The sequence below is a fragment of the Numida meleagris genome, chromosome 3, assembly GCF_002078875.1.
Source record: "Numida meleagris isolate 19003 breed g44 Domestic line chromosome 3, NumMel1.0, whole genome shotgun sequence".
Lineage (NCBI taxonomy): Eukaryota > Metazoa > Chordata > Aves > Galliformes > Numididae > Numida > Numida meleagris.
In genome coordinates, this window is record NC_034411.1 from 42,219,304 (window position 1) to 42,238,993 (window position 19,690).

The 19,690-nt window shown below is 44.9% G+C and overlaps 1 protein-coding gene and 1 long non-coding RNA gene across 6 annotated transcripts in view; one reads left to right on the plus strand and one right to left on the minus strand.

Annotated features, from left to right (window-relative positions):
• On the minus strand, positions 2,092-17,139 carry LOC110395865. Its single transcript, XR_002436659.1, has 5 exons — positions 8,794-17,139; positions 7,216-7,325; positions 5,520-5,628; positions 3,248-3,331; positions 2,092-3,148 (listed from the first exon to the last, which is right to left on the minus strand). It is a non-coding gene; the product is annotated as an uncharacterized LOC110395865 (long non-coding RNA).
• The window catches only part of FRMD1 (FERM domain containing 1), a 36,805-nt gene continuing 34,427 nt past the window's right edge, over positions 17,313-19,690 (plus strand). Inside the window, exon 1 of one of the 5 annotated variants that reach the window (XM_021390822.1) lies at positions 17,313-17,460. The gene's annotated coding sequence lies outside the window, so the exon portion shown is untranslated. Of the gene's footprint in view, positions 17,551-17,673; positions 18,947-19,690 lie in introns of those variants that run through there. The other 4 variants (XM_021390818.1, XM_021390821.1, XM_021390819.1 and 1 more) reach the window with 4 other exon arrangements.

Genomic DNA, 19,690 nt, shown 5'->3' on the forward strand with positions numbered 1-19,690 from the left:
AGTCTGGGACTTTTCCTGGGGGCAAAGAGCATCCTTGGAGATGTCTCCATAATAAAAGGTATAGGCCAGGGCAGAGATGCTTGGGATTCCTGCAACAGGGCTGGAATGCTTGTTAACTTTTCTTCCATTTCAGGAGGCAAACATAACCAGGATGTGGCAGTAGCTGTGGCTCATTTGAAGTAGGTTCATTGGTGCTGAAATTGTTATAGTAATTGCAAGGAAATAAAAATTGGTGGGAGAAGAGGGACTATCACTGGTTTTTACTGTTCCCTAATACCACATAAACCTTTTACTTTACAGCAAAGTTTTGGAGTACTACCTTTCCATGCTTTTTCAAGTTGCTACTATTCCATCTCACTGAATATTCCTGTATTACGCAAGGAAATGTTTATCTTTACACGTACAGATGAATTTCAGCTCTATCTTTCATTCGCTTGCGTCCCTTCCTTGCATGCTGCATCATTTTGACTGTATGCCTACTCCCTGAAATTATCCCTTCCTTATCTCTCAGTCTCGCTTGAAATACTTGCCCCAAGTGTAGGGCATATGTGGTGGGGGCTCAGCAGCGGGGGCTATTGTGGGGAACTGTGTGGAAAAAGGCCACAAGCTGTCCCATGCCGATTGCAGCCAGGCCTCACCACCTCTGAAACCAATGTGGGTGATCATCACACACCAGAGCTGCGGCCAGGCAATGGATCCCACTGCACCCCAGCACAGATGTATCTCAAAGGCAGCAGCAGCCATTCCTGCATGGATGATACTCTAAAGGAGACATATGGAGAGAGACGTAGTTGTGGAGATCTGGAGCTGGAGAAGCACTCTTGGAAGGAGGACCTTCATGCTGAATGGGACACCTTGCGGCCTGGGGTGACCCACACTGCTCAGGGACACTTCTGTGGGGCTGTGGGTGACCAACACTGGGGCAGGGATTACCCTGAGGGACTATGGCCATCATACAAACCAGGAAGAAGCACCAAGGAGCGAGGAAAAGCAGTCATGATGACAGGTGAGCAAAGGATCTTTGCACCCGGATTGTGAACCTGGTTGGCTGGGACAAAGAGCAGCATGACTGAGGGCAGGCTGCGGCTTCATGGTCTGTGGTGAATGAGCTAATGGACTCCAGGAGAACTCTCCACATGATGCTTCTTGCTGAACTGCGGCACATTAATGAAGAAGGGAGAACAGTTCTAAGTACAAATAGGAAGGAAGAGGTTGGCAATATTCTATTCACTTACAGTATCTTTCCTTGCATTAAGTATAACCAAGTACAGTAGATTAGACTCATGCAGACCTTAAGAAACTACTGAACAACCTCTTGGTCCTTCTGCTCCAAAATTGGTTGCTTTACCCTGAATGTATTTTTTTCAAACCTGCTCTTTATTTCCCATTTGAATGTATCTGTTTGCCCCTTCACCTACCACTGAGTATTCAGAAATCGGAAAAAACAATATGGTGCAAAATGCACTGTGGTCTTCTAGCTATTCAGCCAGAGAGATACATTACTCTGTGCTGCTGCTATTCACACATGAGTTGGAACCAGCAAGCATAGTGCATTTGAAAAAAGGGCAAGTGATGGATTTTGCTCATATTCAGAAGGCCACTCCAAGTCCTATCTGTTAACTACCTACTAGCTAAACGTAGTTTGAGGTCTGCTGGGGACCTACGCAGTGTACAATGCTTGTGGTATAAGGTACAAACCTTACATTCAGCCAGGGGTTTCCAGGCCTCTGCTTACTTCTGCAGACTTTGCAGGTGCTCCCAGCCATTTCGGGGCACATGCTGGCAGCAGATTGCTGCTGAGTCCAGCAGTGTGACCTGCTGAAAGATGTGAGCAGCCGGAGGGTGAGGAGACTCTGGGAGAGCCAAGAAAACTCCTAGGGAGTGGTCGAGCTGAACTAACAAAATTCTTTCCCATGCACATGCCTAATACTTAAAATAATAAAAAACACTTTTTGGGGACTACTGAGGCATGGGAAAACCAAACAAAATCTGCTTTGGATTTACTTTAGTGAGTGGCGCAGGAGTATCGGAGAGCCTGGTACATGAACTGGAGATTTAAATACTACAAAATTCCTGAGACTGCGATAAAGACAGAGTTTTATTTTCTGAGAAGGGATGTGCTTGTGCAATGTTCATAGCAATGGTGGATTTAGGCTCACTGACAGAGTGAAGGAATACGTCTCCCAGAACTAGCAGCATTGCCATCTTTACTCAGCCCCTCCACCAGCTGCAGAGTTTCTCAGCAGAGTCCTTCTCATGAAGAGAACATCTCTGCAATGCCCAGCCCAGTCTCTCCATACAGAGAAGTGTTGGGAATGAAGCAGCACGCTCAAGTGGCTGAGCAACTTGGAAACCTTGCAGCAAGTGGGCTTCCTCTGAGCACTGCTCCCTGCAGCACAAACCCATCCTCTGCTGCAGCCAGCAGCTCAGCCCTGAGGTGGGATGCACAAGTTGGTCAGTTCCAAATAGTAGGAACTGTTCTTGCAGCCATCAACAGAAAAAAAGCCCATGGTGACCTGAAGGATCTCCAGCTGAAAGTTCTTGTGTGCTATCACAGTCACTGGGGAACAGTGCTCATCAGAAAGCTGTTTTATGGAGAAAACATGTTCTTCACTATGTTTCCCTCTTTTTCAGTTTTGGAGCAGATTTAGTAACATTCACACAGATATCCTCAGACAATCCATTTACTTCATGCAAACGTATGTTGATTATTTGACAGACACCATGCTTTTGCTGATTGTGGCTTAGCTGGTGGTATAGAGACATCAGAAGGAGATGGAGAGCAGGACTGGCAACTGAAGACAGCTCTCTGCCTGTGCTTGAACAGGATTAGTCCTTCAGGCTGTTTTCTTGGGAACTGCAGGTGCTTGGGGGAGGAAGGTCCTGGGGGACAGGCTCTCCTTCCATCCTGCCTGGCCTTTTCCTCAGGGTTGTCTGCCTTCCCATGGGAACAAATTCAAACATGATGCGGAGACATCTGAAACTGTTAAATCTAGTGCAGTGCAAACATTGCTGAACTGCTTCCAGACATGTAGAACATCTGTGTACTGCTGCACATGGCCAGGCTTGGTCTCTTGCAGCTCAGGAATGCTTCCTTCCTGGGGAAGGCAGCCTTTCAAAGATGTGCAACCACTGAACCGAGGAGCAACTGGATGAAGAGAAGTATCAGGAGGAGAGGAACAGCAGTAGTATTGAGTCATGGCCAACGTGGTTTAAGGGCACCAAACTACAGGTGAAAGGGACTTACTAGAGCTGTGTCTCAGGTTATCCAGGGACCCAGGAAGAATCCAGGCCGTAGTTTGGTGATGTTGAAAATCCAGCTTCAGAGCTCCTGTTAGATCAAAAATATTACATCCTCATGCTACAGGAATTAAAAGAGTAAGTTTAAAGTAGCACTGAGTGCTCTATCTACTAACCAGCCTGCTAATTTACTGTAAGAGTTTCACAGGCATATGGCACAGCAGTTTCTCTCCTCAGATGCTGTGTGAAAGCAAGATATAAAGCATCTCCAGAGCAAGACTGCAGGGGGGAAAATAGCTGAACTGACAATGCATAACATCACGTTTACAGAGTAAACAAGCTGGGGAGAGAAAAGCAAATCCTCTCTCAAGTCTTTAGTTAAAAGAGTCTTTTTCTGCAGCATGCAGCTTTTATAGCATGCAGCTGTAGCACCAGCATCGCACAGATGGGATTGAGAGATTTGAAACCAGTGTTCCTTTTAAGAGTTTGCCATGTGCTCCCATTGTAGGAACAAACAGTATCCACTGGATTACCAGCAGGCAAAGGCCTGTCACCAACTTCATTTCCAGCAGTCACACCCAAGGAGGACCAAGACGCAGCACTGCCAGCATCAGGCTCCACTTGCAACCCCAAGTGCAAACCAGCTGCACAAACTCTGTCCATTATCTTTTCCTAAAGATGCTATCTGAGACAAAAAAGTGAGGGTTGTAGTACATCAGTGCTCCAGATTTTCCTGTGCCAGCCAGCTCTGCCCATACATGGGGGCAGAGTGAGAATCCCATGCATGCACATACAGATGCACGCACACTTACTAAACTTTGCAGTCTGAAGTTGTCCTCAATGCCATTTTGCCTCCTTTGGTCTTGCTTTTTTCCCACAAAAGACTTGTGGTTGCATCCAGAAGTAACACCTTGCCATGAATAAGCAAGGCCTCTCCAGCGTGAACGGGGGCTCTGGGGGCAACTATGCGATGTTGCAGTGCTGCTTTTCAGAGAGGTAAGCTGATGGTGCTGAAGAGGAGACAAAGAAGGACTGAAGGAGACAGACAGCTGCCTTGAAATGCCAGGTCAGCTGGTGCTCCCCTTGCTCAGGTGTTAACCTCGCATAGGTGGGCCTGGCCAAGGCTGTATGAATAACTGTGAAATCGCACTTAAGACGCGCAACACTAAGCCAATACCTCTCTCAAGATGTAGAAATTTCAGTCTTGGATTGGAACCTGTTTTTGTTTGGGTTTTTTTTTTGTTTTTGTTTTTTTTGGTTTTGTTTTTATTGGCAAAATACCCTGAAGCACGAACCTCCTAGCCCTCACACAAAGGTCCACAGCGTTTTGGTGGCAGAGAGGTGGGCGAAGTGGGGGGGATTACGCCGTGCTGTTGTTCTGTTGAAAGTGGGTTTGTTTCTGTCTCATAAAGTATGCAAGAATTTTCCCATGCTCTGCTCCTGGCCAGCCCTGAACAGCATGCTTTGCACATTAGCAGCTGATGCTGGAATGTGGCGTTCCCAGGGCAACTATTAACCCCCCATGGAGCACCGCCAACCCCTCGCCATTGTGCGGGGCCTGACTGAAGGCCGCTTTGTTGGGTGATGTAATGCCATGTATGCAAACTAAGCCAGGGGCACAAATGGCACTTGGAAACTGTTCCCTGACTTCAAAGGATGGGCTGCGTGACTCCCGCTATGGCTGCCTCCAGCCCGCACCATCCTGGCCATATTGCCAGTGCTGTCCCACCTGCCGTTACGGCCCTGCAATGCCCCTGGCAGAAGCTCTACCTGCCTTGTTCACCCATATGTCCCCACCTGGGCCTCTGGGATGCAGTCAGGGTTCAGGAGGCTTTTTTTCTGAATTTTTTTCTTTCCCAATATATGAGACTGAAGAGACTGCTGCACAGTAAAGAGGAATTGTCCTCTCAGACCCACATTCCAGCTATGGACACAGCAGATTTCTGACCCATCTTCAGTAATTCAACTAATTCTACAGCACTGTGCCCTCAAGAGATTTGGCTTTTCTATTGATTAGGGGCTTCGGCTCCCAAGAACCATGACTTGAAGTAGACCTAACACTGTGTAAATATTAAAAATACATCTTTCCCATCCCTGAAGCTTTGATGAGTTCTGCAGGCATTGAATACTGGGAGGGGAACTGGAGGTTTGACATTAGCTTCAAAAAGAGAGCAATGCTGCTGTTACAACTAAAATCCATTTATTACATGGCTGTCTAAATTCAGTTACATAAAACATCACAGCATATCAGGGACTTCAGGGACTAACCAATTCCTTACCAACACCTTGGGTTTATTGAAGATCTCAGCACGAGACAGCTCACAACAACATTCCAGATTGATCGAGAAACAATGGAGATGTGCCTGGTCTGCAAGCCTACTTTCTGTTCTGAATGAGAAATTGGTAGAAGCATGTTGAAGGATACGAAAAAAAAAAAAAAGGAAAAGTTTGTAGTGTTCAAAACATTATTTACAATGCACTTTTGTTGTGCAATAGCAAACCAATACATAACTCCAAATAGGATGGAGAAAAGTTCTGACTGAGAACCAAAAGCATGCTAATTTCATATCTATTTGCAGACTGTGCAGTACTTCAATACTGACATCCTGTCCTAGTACATTTTGGCCCTGTTGTTCACAGATATATAAGGTGATGGAAAATGTACATAGACATCACTGAGTTAAGTGTCTAATGTTTTGGTGTTTTCTTAGTATACACCGCTTTTGGTACCAGGACTTTGTCAAATGATCTTGGACATTTCCTGTAGCACATCTGTGAGGCATGCAAGTCAAGTATAATTATGATGTTTTTAACCAGTGCAAAATAAATACATAAAAGGGACAAATATTTTGGTCATACATCACTGTCAGTGACAGAACTGGGACAATAATCCAGTGCATGCAGACAGGAAGAACTCATTTTAATTTCAGGGTCAAGGGCCACCCCTCAGTCTCCTAGTTCACCTGCCTTAAGGAAGGTGATTTCATGATCACACAGTTCTTCCAAGGGGAATGAAAATGGAATTATATAGTGTTCTTTGTAACAAGGAATCAAATGAAACAACAAATACAAGCTAGAAAGCCAAGAAATTCAAAGATGTTTTTAACACAACCTTATAATGTGGAAATAGAAAGTGAATATAAAGCATATAACCTTGTCTGCCCATGTGTCCCTATCAAAATGGAAACAGGAAGACTTCTGCTTCAGTTATCTGGCTCCCAGAAATGAAGACGTCGAGATATTTCCTAACCTGCTTTAGTGACACTCAGTCCTGCTTCCCTTGAGGTTACACAAAGCTCCCAACACTTTCTGTGGGAAGAGCTTAGCAAATCTAGTAGTGTGAATGGATGAGTTATAATGACAGTAATAACAAATGTCATGCACATTCCATGATTAGCTAGAAAAATGACGCTAGGGCTAAATAGGCATGTCTCATTCAGATGCGTGTCACCAAGCCAGGCTCATCACCTAGGTACTGGATGCCATCTCTCCCTTTTTCTTCTTCTCCTATTGCTAAACATGCTAATCCTGTGCAGCAACCAAACATCATTATTGCAGGCTTGTCCAAAAATTATGCAGAGACAATTAGCCTCATTGAAAAAGGTATCAAAGACCTCACAGTATCATTCATCTGTCCCTCACTGAGCGCACACACACACACACACAGGCATCCAAGGGATTTTAAACATAGCTAAAGACAGTGTTTTCATTAGTTCACTGTGAATGGCAGTGACTTCATGCATTAAAAACTCAGCACCTCCCCCTGTGGTGTAATGCCTGTGCCCTGAGATGAATGGCTTCACTACAGCTTTTTGTCCTGAAAGCCCAGGACAGAGATACTCACCAGCCCCAAGGGAGGCTGCAGCTGAACGTGGCCTATTATGACCATGCTGGCAGCGCCTATTGATTGCAGAAAGCAAGTGATAGCATCCTCACCAAAATAAACACAAGGATAAGGGGAATGTAGAGGAATACCTCTGGCTTAGCTTCTCCTAAGTTGTAAGTAGTCAGCAAACTCTTTCCAGATCGCTTTACTATTATGGACAGCCACAGAGCTCCTGAGAAGTAGAAATGTCATCCCTCATCTTCCTCCATCATGTTGTAAAAGTGAAAAAAAAAGAAATGTGAGATCTGTTCAACCACAGCATTCCCAAATGTAACTCTGAGCATCCAGACATCATGTGGGAACAGAAAAACTAAAAGCTGGGCAAGTGGATACAGGAAGGCTCCAGAGGTTTCTAGAAGCTGTGTAAGTAGTCTGCTATGGCTATAAAGTTTCTGCAGGGGGTTGCCAATAAAGTGATATTATTAAAAGACACGATTTTGTTTTAAAAATGGTTTTCATCTATTTTGATACCAATTTTTACGACTACAGCTTTATTGCCTACCTTTATTATTTTCTTGTTCCCAAGTTCCCATGTTTATGACAAATACACGCTGTGATACAGTCATGAGGGAATATCTGAACCACTACAGAGCCTACTGTACCAAATCAGCCTACTGAACGAGACACTAAATTGCTTCACACTTTGTCTTACAGAGAATTTGCCAACAAAGATACTAAAAAAAACAGCCCCACAACTCTGGAAAGCGGTTATGACCATAACTTGTATTGGGAGATATGACAGTGCAGCCAGGGATCAACCAAGCTGTGGAAGCTGAGCACTGCGATCAGCCGATGGCTTTGTGCAATCCTATTGAAGTGCCTCTAGGCCCAAATGCTTGCTGACTTTTTACAGCCCTAGGGGCTGTTACTGCTCTCTTAAAGCACTTCTCTGGACCACCAAGGCTGCAACAATTTCAGTGCTGCTTTCTTAAGAGCAGCAACTTTCACAGGATGTATCAACAGCCTGATCCAAAAGCAATGGCCTTGTAGAGATGTGCAGCCATTCGAAAGCCTCAGCTTGTAAGTTTGCTTGAAAATATAAATCAAAACTTTCCTCAATTCCTTTATTGAAAACATTTATGTGCTCTGAAATAATTCACAGGTTACTATCATCTCCTTAGCAGCCCTAGGGAAAATCACTGTTAGACCAGATCAGTACATTTTCACATTGGGCTGCTTTTTAAGAGTGAATTAGACCAGCCTGGAGCACCCAGTGTCTGTGCACAGCCTTTAGGAATCCACAGTTCTTAATAATTAAACTACACACCACTTCCTAAAGGTGGACCTGCAGCCGAAATGCAATCCATATGTAGGTAGCAGAAACCAAGGCAAAGCCACTGTTCTTCTAATAAAGAATGATTACTGCCTTCAAGCATAATGCTTTTGACAGGCTGGTCTAAACTCTTGTCGGGGTCACAAGGTTAATCTCGCCGCAGCTACAGGCCCCCTCGCTGCTGAGCGTGAACAATATGGTTAACATTTTTGGAATGGAGTTAAATTTCTTTGTCATTCCTGGCCCACACCTGACAGGAGCCCCGCTCTTCTCTGCTTTTGGAACCTGCCATCTGGAAGATAACAAATTCTTATCTAGCCTGTTGATCTTTTCTTAAATCGCTATGAATGTTTCCCACCACTGACCAAAAGACTAGAAAACAAAGTTTACCCACCTGAAATAAACTCCGAGCTTTCCTGGGGCTAATTCCTTCAGATCCTAATGTGACTGCAAAACACAGGAATGTGTGACACAGCGGAGAGCTCTCAATGCCAGCAGCATTCCTCAGGCTCATCACTGCAGCCATCACAGCTCTTGTTCCTGGGCTACAGAGTAAATGCAAATAAATCTTGACATCGTGTTTTTGTTCAGTATCTCACCGCATTTGACTTCATTCATCAGTTTATCCTCACGTAAACTGAGGGTAAGTTAATACAGGATGGATGACGTCATTTAGCTTATGTCCCAACAAAGAAAGGATTACAATTTGCTTGAGCACCTACAGTGACTGTGCAATATTTACCTTTGGTAAATTAGCATCAACACACAGATACTGACAATTTTACTAAGGGATTTGCCTGTCCTCATGAAGACTTGTGTCCTGTGCTGAGGGAACTCCGTAAACCAAACGTATTCAGATGACAAGTGTTATCTTCAGCCCCAAGTCTTAGCCAAATGTACTCGAGTCTTACCATATCTTCTTGCATTTGGGCAAGCTTCTTCCTGGCCCCTAGATTCCAGTTAGGAACTTGAAGGCATCATGTCCAGGGTTTCAAATCCAAGCTTCTCTCTCATCTGACCTACAATTAGCCAAGTAACCCCAAAGTTTCATTGCTAGTAATGCAGATCAAATAGCTAAGGTCCAGATCCACAGACAGTGAAGTCTTATTTACATGTCTAAATTATTTTAAATCATTGAGGTCAGGTGCCTACACAGTAATGCATACCTGGGTTATTGAGAACTATTTATGATGCCTAATTTTAGGTGAGGCAACCTGAAAGGTCACAGAAGGGAGAAAGGCCAGTTAGAGGTGGTATTTTCAGTTTCCTAGTAAAACTGGCTGCTGTGTCCCATCCAGGGGAAGGGAAAGAGAATGCAAGCTGGAGAAAGAAAGGTGGAGATGGAGCCCCAAAACCGTTCTAGAAGAGAAAAGATGTGGCACATAAGGTTTGGTATTTTCCCTCCTAAGCAGCATCTGTTGGCTGTATTAGGAGCTTGGACAGAAAGATCTCTATTTGCAGTTACCCTGGTTATCTACTCCTGTCTCCTGCTTCACACCAGATCTAGTAAACATGCCATCACCCAGAGATTTCAGCCTTTTATTTCTGTGGGTTAGGCATCACTTGATATGTTACTAAACCTAATTAACAGTGGTTTCTGCTGAAAGGTTGCCTGCCTCCACCAATATCTCCATCTCTAGAGTCCCTGGCACTGCTTCCTGTATCCTGCTGGGTAGGTCACCTTCAAGCAAGGCGCTTGAATTCAGCTGGCTCATAGTAAGAAAACTGGATAATTTTCCTACAAGATTAGTCCTCTCGCATATTTCTACTTTTCTTGTAATTCTCTACAACATCAACAACAAACCATGGGGCGGGCATTATAATATGGGAAGTACCTTACAATGGCATTTCTCAATGTCTTGAAAAAGGGGAGCCCACAGACTAAGACACCTGTCTGAACATGCTTTGGTAATTGCTCAACCAACTTCTTCCAGCAGTTTGCTTACCTGCTCATGTCTGCTTTGACCCAGCGCTGTGTCCGAGACACCGTCCGGAGACCGATGCATTACCTGAGAATGACACCCCTAGGAGCAATCTACCCCCACTAGAGCCCAGCTTTATCCCTGGAGATGGCAAGGGATAACTAAAAAAAACTGCTTTCATTGCTATGTGATGAGCATTTTCTTTTGCCATTTCACTGGAAGGAACAGAAATAACAATTTTAAAAAGTAGGACTCCGTTCTTTATGGGGTCATTTCCAAGTGGCTGTGGATGTATTTTTTGTGGAGAAAAACAAACAAAAAACCCTAAAAACTCAACCCTCAACTTTGAACCACAAGATTGAAATTAATAAATACTAGTAACAGTTTTTATGAGACGTAACCGATACACACATAGAATTAGACAACGCCTTTTCAAGTTTCTAAATACATTTTGGAATCAACTATAAGTGAACCAGGCTGACTTCTGTTTCTCATCTTTACTTGATGTATGATGACAAAAGGAGATAACCTCGGTATAGATAGTATGATTTATTCAAAGCTGAAGAGAGCGAGGCATGTTTGCAATCATTGCAGATTAGGAACTCCTATGTGCATATTTTTTATTACCTTGGGCTTTTCTTCACTCCCCTCCCTTCATCTCCAGCTTCTACCTTGTCTTGAAGTGCTGTCTTTTCTAAAGGACAGAAATGAACCCCACCAAGGATTGTGTTTCACAGCCACATTCTTTATTTACAAGGAGTTTTCAGTGCTCAAGACCTTTCATAAGATACCTCAGTTGTTTTTATAACATGATGAAATGTGATGAGGGGACGGATAGCTGCCTCTTTCGTTCATTTACTTCAAAATATGATCTCTGGGTGGAATAAGCCCCAAACCTAGGGTATTTTTTCCTAATGTCACCTCCTCTGTCACCAATCTTCCCTGTGGTCCTTCCTGGCTTTGCACAGGAGCTGGGATTTCACCCGAATCCCTCGTTCACCGCATAGGTAATGTGATGAGGAAGGCAGTGGGACACATACACCTTGGTAATTTTATCCTGAGCATGCTGGAGAGAACAAGAATATTTAAGGAATGTATCTGTACAGCAGAAGACAGTTTCTTGTGAAATCCAATAGGGTTTTAAGTCAGGTAGAAGCAATGCCTTTTCTTCATGTTTGGAACTGTTTTGCCTCGAGTAATGAAAAAATTAGAAACATGTTTTAGTCAAAGTTACGAAATTTGACCTACATTTGCACTGACACTGTTGTAAATTCAAATTATTACACTCCAAAATCTTCATTTTCTAGAACATAGCTGACTCCTAATTGTTATTTTTACAACCCTTTGTTTACAAATTTCACTGGTTATTTCCTGCCTTATTATATTCCACTCTTGCTGTCTAATTTCAAAGCTCTTACTGCTTTGACACAGCATACCAGTGCTAATGCATAACTCATGCATTTACTAAATGGGCAGGAGGGAAAAACAGATGAGCAAGAACAGGGTAAGCACTTGACTATAATTATCTCTGAATAGGCTTAGGTTAGCAGCGGTAATGGCAGAAATAGATTTTACACGTCAGGCTAAATTCATCCTGTGGGCAATTCAAATTATCTTTGCGCCACTACTTCATGGAAATATTCAACCTAAATGTAGCATTTTTTTTCCCCTTTCATAGATGATTTTTTATGTAAGAAGCAGGATGACACAGCATGTAAGGCTATTTATTCTCTTCCCTTAAGCTTACAGCAGTGTATTCTAATTTTTGGCTTTCTCTGTGCTTTTCCCAGAGTTTTCTCACCCAGGCTCAAGATTTCCCAAGCTGGGGGAATCTGAAATGCTGCCTGGTGGCATGAGGTAGAGAAAGGCCAGGGCATTTGCAAGTGGTGGCCTCTGTTCAGACAATTGTTTCCTGCACGTAGGATTTTGGAGCTTGTGGAGCTGCTCCCAGGCACGTTTACCTCCTGATGTACTGCGGGCTCCCCCCTCATTCCCCCACCAGAAACACCAACTCTCCTTTGCATGAAGGCACAAGGCACTCCGCAGGCAAGATTGCATCAGCCAAGACTGCACTTCTTTCACATCCCAGTTTGCTGAGGGGTGAATCCAAGGGAACACGTAAACACATTTTCAAAAAAAAAAAAAGACCAGGAAAGGACAATGCATTTGGCATGAAAAGCCCCGGTGATTTTGTAGAAGAATCTCCTGGTTCTGCTGCCTCTTTAACATTACTCTAACACTCTGTAACTTCAGGCAGCTCTATCATTTGATGTAGGAAAGAACACAGAAATGCAAATGAAAAATACAAAAACGTAAAAAAGCAACTCAGATGAAAAATAAAACCTGTAATTAGTATTTTTTTAAAAAAAGCGTAACTAGGGAATATATTTCCAAAGTATTTCAAAAATCATTTAGTTTTTGTAACCCAAACCTAGTTGTTCCTATTAGACAGTGGTGTTACTTTTTACCTTTCCATTAGAAATACTTAAGCTAAAGAGAAAAAAGAGGAAAAAAAATAGGAAAAGAATACTAGAGAAAGTAATTCCAAAACCAGCAAAAATAAGTATGCAGATAGAAGAATACAGAATGAAGAGCAAAGCCTGTGTAAATGCACCATCTGTGTGAAAGCTCATCATCAGATACAGCAAAGGCCATGACTCCATTGGGAAGTAGTGCTTCGGCAGGATTGTTGCCCCTAGGGAGCAAGAGAGGAAACTTGCATGGAACAGACAGCAGGAAAGATTTTTTCCTTAAGCAGTGAATGGACAATGTGAAGTATATGTTTGCCATGCAGGTTACTCATGCTGTGACTGTCGCACAAACACAGTGTGCACTAAGAAACCCCAGGCAGAGAATTAACAGCACTGACAGGGTTTCAGAGTTAACATAACCAAAACTTCAAAGTTCAAACCGTAGTGCATGGTTAGATAAGTCAACTCTTTCTCTGTCATTACTGTAGCAAAAATTAACTACCACCACTGGGGAAGAACTGTTAGAGACTATTACATTTTATGTAATAGTCATTGAAGTGGCACTACTGTGACCCCTCAAGCGAACTCATATCAACAGCTTATGCACTTTGTATGTATTTAACTACAGATAACATCTTGCCAGAGCACCTGTACAGACAAATATCTATTGAACGGGTCCCATCAGAGAGTAGGCGATTTAAACTCTCCGTGGCCAGCAGCCATGTCACCACCAGCTGTGATCTCAGAAGACTGCATAATGAATACAGGTTTGGGCGTGCACAGAGCTGGGGTTAGGAAATCTTGAAGCACAAAACGCAGTGAGAAAGGGCTCTGGGAACGTGGTCAAAGTTCACATAAAATCATGAGCCTACGATGATATTAATGACTTAGGGGTACTGAAAGACTCAACTTCTCCATTCTGTTTTAGAACTAATATGAAGCTTATGATTATTTTAGTAAATGCAGTCCCACAGAGACTCTGTCAAGGCTACAAGCTAGGCCAAATTTGACTTATGAGCCCATCCTCCTACCCAGATTGCTTATATGGTTTCCAAAGCTTTGCAGCACTGTGGAGCACCATTAAGCAGCTGTTCTCAAAGACATGAAAGTGTCTCTGTTTCAACGGCAAACAAAAGAAATGCTCTATGAGGAAGGACACCAAGACCCCTTGGGATTAAAGATATGGCGCACATTGCTTGTAAGACACCAGACAGAATAGGGTATAACTCAATGTTTCGTATTTCCTTGCAATCACACAGCATATCCTTGGCACAGGAGCCATATCTGAACTGCCTGCAACCAGTTTTTTGCTCCAGTGCTGTCCCTTGGCCTTGCCTGCAGCATCATGTGGTTGGTGCTCACTGCGCAGAGCATTATTTTTTATTTAATGTAAACTGATGTCTCAAAACTCACCAATTATAACTACAGATTATACACAACTTTTGGTATAATAACAACGGATTACAATTAATAATATAACAAATACTGTTATTAGCGTACAAGCTACCCTGCATACAATTTTATTGGTGTTGTTTATTGTTTGCTGCTATTATAGATAAATGAGAGATTTTAAAGTTGGAAAAGCACATTCTCTGTCCCAGAGCTCAAAATTAATCCTGATTTTGCAACGTTAATCATGAAAGCCCTGGTATGATGAATAGTCACAATGAAGCCATTGATAATTTTCTAGGAATAGGGAACGCCAGCAAAATCAAGCTCCAACATGCACTGAAAACACAACAAAATAAGATTTTGCTTCAGAGTGAATGCTAACAGAGAGCAGATTATTATCACCTCGTGTGTAATACCCAAGATGGCTGTATATACAATGACAAATATTACAAACAAACAATTATTACCCCGCAAGAGTTGCATTGTGTTTGGAAAGTCTGAATAATATGTACAGCAGGGATCTGACTGATGTAAATGGGGAATGCAGAGTACTGAGAATAGCCTTTCACACAAGAAAGTCATGTAATTTTTTAAAAGCTCTCTGACCATCAGCTCATTGCAGCCACTGCTAGCTCAAATTTTAAGATTAATTTCATGCCCTCTTTTCTGTTAATATCCTGGTAATCAACCCTTTCTCTAATGAATAGCTGACCTATTATTCTCTGATTTGCCATTGATTTCTTCTCCTTACTTGCCAATGCTTTGCCTGTTGATTAAATGCTAGACATAAGAATGCCTCAAATTTCTGACTTCTGAGTCATTCTCTCATGACTTGAACAGCTTGAAGCCAGCTTCAGATCCCCGAGATCATTAGTGAAAACTCCTTTTGTTTCTAGACACTACAAACATGCTTCTCCCTGAGCTTCAGTGCTGCTCGTGAACTAGAAAATAAGTCGTACTATAAAACTATTTCCTACATGCATTTTTTAGATTATCATAAGAAAAGGAAACGGATTCTTTTCCATGATCGTGAAGGCAAACCCCAGCTTTCCTTTTCACACTGTGAAATCCTTTCATCTACATGCAGTGCAGACAAGACCATGAGCAAAGACATCTGTTTATGCAAACTTTTGCTTGAAGTCCATCTGACTTCAGCAAGACTCTGCATGAGACACATGCTTACAAAAAGAGCTCTATTTTCTCAATCAAGACACTGCTTTATAAGAACTCTTCCAGAAATCCTGCCCCCCCTCAGCTTCTCCTTTACAGAGAAAGCTGGACAAACTTGCTTATCTGCACCGCAGGTAGGAGAGCTGGAGTTGACATGTTCAAAAGGCAAAGCAGTGTTCCCTTGGACCACAGATATCTTCAGATTCCAATGCTTTGATGTCCCCTTCAAAAACAAACAATCTAAGGCTATCTGCATTTTCCTGCAGTTCTGCTGTTTCTCAAAATGCAGTTTGTTTTCTCCAGGGTGACAAATGTGGGCTGCCAATCGTAGGAGACCAGCTATGTGGGATAATTACTAGATTTGTAATTCCAGTACCATACCTGACATACTGTGCTATCTTCCATTATGACCATAGCTAGCCTAGGAGCCGCAGTTGACCCACACTGCAAGCTGTTCCACTCAGATTGCACAGGAACGAAACTCAGATGTGAGAACGTTAAGGTCGCTGATGGGAACAAGGAGGACACAGGTGATGTGCTGTGACATAAAGGACTGCCTCAACAGCCCACACAGCTCTTTGCTCATGCCATAGCTGAAGGATCCTGTCACAGAAAGCCATGCTATGATTTTGTAAGCTAGTGCAATGTTTTCTTTTTCAACTGATCAAAACCCAGAAGCATGCAACAACTGCTCAGAGCTGTTTACTGCCATTTCCAGTTCTATGCTAGCTGTCAGGGCATGACAGAAAGCCCTACTGTGAGCGCCTTGCTAGCTTTGCTGCGGCCTGCATGTATGGTATTTGGCAAGTTAAGTAAGAACAAGTTTAACAACAGAGTTTAAATGCAGGCACCGGATTCTCTGTCCATGCTGGAAAGAAGGGAGGAGACCTAGGTGATGGTATTACAAGATGCTGACTCCAACACTGGACCGCTCCGTGAGACCATCCAATCAGCAACAAAACAGACTGCTCTTCCAGCAAAAAAAGCTTGAGCTTACTGTCCTTTGGGTGAGCTGCATCAGCTTAGTACTCTAAAATGCTTCAGAGCTATGCTGCAGCCATGAGCAAGGGGGACAGAGGACTGAAGACGGGAAGGAGTAAAAGGAAAGGACAGCCAGGCATCTTTCTATGGGCAGCAGGGAAGGACAGCTGGAAGGACAGCTGTGCGAATCAATATGAAAGAACCGGAGATGACGCTGGCCTTCTTTCAGAAATGTACTGCGTTAAAAAGCAAACACACAAGAAGGATGGGTTTTTAGCATGAACGCAGCAGAGCACCTTCCTCCTAAGTATGTTGTGTCAGGTGCAGGGGCTGTGCACAACGTGAAGCATTTCCAGATCTGACACTGACTTTTCCACTGCATTTTAAAAAACATTTTATTTTAACCCCGTAGCCAGCACCGCACTGCTGCCCTGGCCATGGGAGAGCGGCCCGCATCTGCTTCTCATGTCCTGCTGGGATCACTCTCCCTTCAAATCCCATCTCCACGTGCTCTATTACAGCCGGTAACGCCCGCTGACTGCACCGCCAAAACACTCGAGGATAAAACCACGGCCGCGCGCAAACAAAACGCCCCCCGGCAACCACCGGACAGCCCGGGACGACCAAAGGCCACAGACACAGCCCCAGGGCAGCCCCGGCTGCAGGCGGGCGGAGCCGTGCTTCTCTCAGCCCGCCGCACACCAGCGGGCGTAACCGGGCGTTACCGGTCGGGCCGGCCCCCAACACCTCCTTCAGTGGCTGGGTGCGGATCGACGGCGTCGCTAACCAACCAGAGACCGCGCCGCCAACAAGTCCCGCCCGCCTCTTGCCCGGCTCCGCCAATCCGCTCACGCGGCGGAGCCGTGGACGTGAGTGAGGATGGGGGAGCGCCGCGCGAGGTGTCCGCGTGCCGCCACTCCACGTGGGCGCCCCCGCCGGTGAAGGACGGGGCGGGACCCATGGCCCCGCCCCTCCGTGTGGCCCTGCCCCTACCTCTGCTCCCCCGGCGGGGTACCGGGGGGAGCTCGGCGCTGAGCGCTGCCGGTCGGGGTGCCGCTGCGGTCAGCTCGGCACGCGTTGGATGCAGCCCCAGACGGAACAGCGGAGCCCCGGGGGCGTCCCGCGGTGAGTGCGGGGGTCCCGCGCCCTCACCGCCTGCGGTTCCTCTTGTGGCACAGGGGACAAAGGACGGAGCCCGAGAGCGAGGCGGCCTCGGTGCGTGCTGTGGGCGGGCAGGGAGCCCCGAGGGGTGCCCCGAGCGCGGGGCCGGCGCTGCCGGTGTGAGCCCGTCCCGGTGGCTGCGCCGCGGGAGCTCGGGTCGCAGCCGGCGGGGCTGGAGCTGCTCGGGTTCGGGTGTCCCGTGCTGAGCTGCAGAGGTGCCGGCCCTGACGATAAGGACCTAAAAATCGCAGGGGTTGCTATCAGAGAAAGTAACACGGGTGTATCTCTGGCAGCGGTCGCCTTTGCTGTGATGTCCAAAACAAGGCTTTCAGACGCTGGTGTCCCCATTCGTTTGTTCAAGTGTTTGAAAATTTTTTCTATCTAGTTCCTGGAAAGCTTGGAGCAACCGTAGAATGCCGTGGCCTCACTGCGCTGGTAATTCCTCGCTGTAATTGCGATAGGTTCTCAGTCAGGCGCGCTGCCTCCAGCACCCGTGATGCTGGAGCTCTGCCTGGGCCCAACGACCTCAGATCAGGGGGAAGTGGGACCCACCGGGGGAAAAGGTGTTTCACTCATAGCCCCTTCCTTTTCCTTTTAAAGGTGAAGATGAGCATAAACAAAACAGGTCTCCATCAGACTGTGCGTTGTAGTCAGACACTGTGCATTGTAGTTACGTGGTTGCCCTACTGCTAGTCCAGTTCAAGACAATGTGAGTGACTTGCGTGCCTGTTCTGCTCCGGGGTTACGCTGCTTCTTTTCCAGCAGGAGTTCTTGTGCTGTTCCTCAATGCTCTTGGGGGTGTTTGGCAGCGGCACCTTAATTCTTAGCAACTGAGCATGGAGAAGCTGTGGGTCAGACCCAGAAGTCCTCAAGCTTTTAAGGAGCTGCTCCTTTGGAGAATGTCAGGAGGGGGATCTTTTCTTTAAGGAACTCCTTACACTTGCTTTTGTTTTCTTTTTTCTTTTTTTTTTCTTGCTCTCTTTCCTCTTTTTGCAAAACTCAGCATCGCCACAAAAAGGGACCATTCTCTGTAAGGCTGTTTGTCCTCATTCTGTTTCTTTTTTGGGCTGTGCTCTCCCGTTTCCCCATCCCTTTGCTGAAGGTAGCTGCTGGCAGCAGCATGTGCGGTATCTGAAGCTGCATTTGCTCCTACAGACCTTGTTTGTGATGGTGGCGTTAATTCTGTCAAAGTATGGGCAGATTGGTGATTTCACGCTTGTAATAGAAGCAGGCTGTGTTCCAGACAGAGCTGTATCTCTCTGTTCTGGAAGCTCCTCTGTTCCACATATTCAGAGCAGAGAAGAGTGTTGGTTTAAGACAAGTTGCACTTTTCAGGGAGGGAAAAAGTTAGAAGCAGGTTGATGCAGAAGGTGACTGGTTGATGTGGATGTTCAGATTTGGATTCGAGTGCCATGAGATGAGCAGTGGACTTTCTCCTTCCTCTGGAAAAGTAAGCCATTTTTTTTTTTTTACCCAGTTCTTACTGGCTCAAAGGGTTACTTATGTAGTATATTGGTAAAAGCATGTCTGTCCTTATCCATCTTGCTGTTCTGGGTATTACTTCTGAAGTTATAACGATGCCTTTATTTCTCTTAAATAGCTCATAGTGTGTTTACTTCTAGAACTGGTATAAGATCTTGGTTGGTTGGTTTGTTTTTGGCAGCTCTGGGGAATATTTCAGGTGGCTTGGTTCAAGTTCAGCCCAGCTCAGCTGAAATATAGAAATACCACCATAGTGGAATGATTTCTGCAAAAGCAGTCTTGCAGAGGAGTGTTCTCAGCTGTTTGAGTTTAATAGATTAAATGAGAGTTCAAACAATAGATTAAACAAGTATTTAATAAACTGACTTGCGAGAATCACTGTTTATTACCCTTGATAGATTTGAAGGAGATATATGTTCCCAGTTAGAGAATTAGCTGATAGGCTTTTGGGTCATGAAACCTCACCTGTTTTCAATTAGCATGGTAGAAAAACACGCTTCTCTCTTGAGTCTGCGGTAGAGAGATCAGGTCTTGCTGCTCCGTGCTCTCACTGTGCTTCCCGAACATCCGAACAGCTGCAGGAGGAGGGAACACGCCTCGCTCTCCCATATTATAAAGACCTTGCTGCAGCTCTCCCCCTGTGCTTTGGCTCTCCTGTTTCACCTAAATACAAAAGGCGAACAGTCTTTCATGAATAAAGGTTGCACAGCTT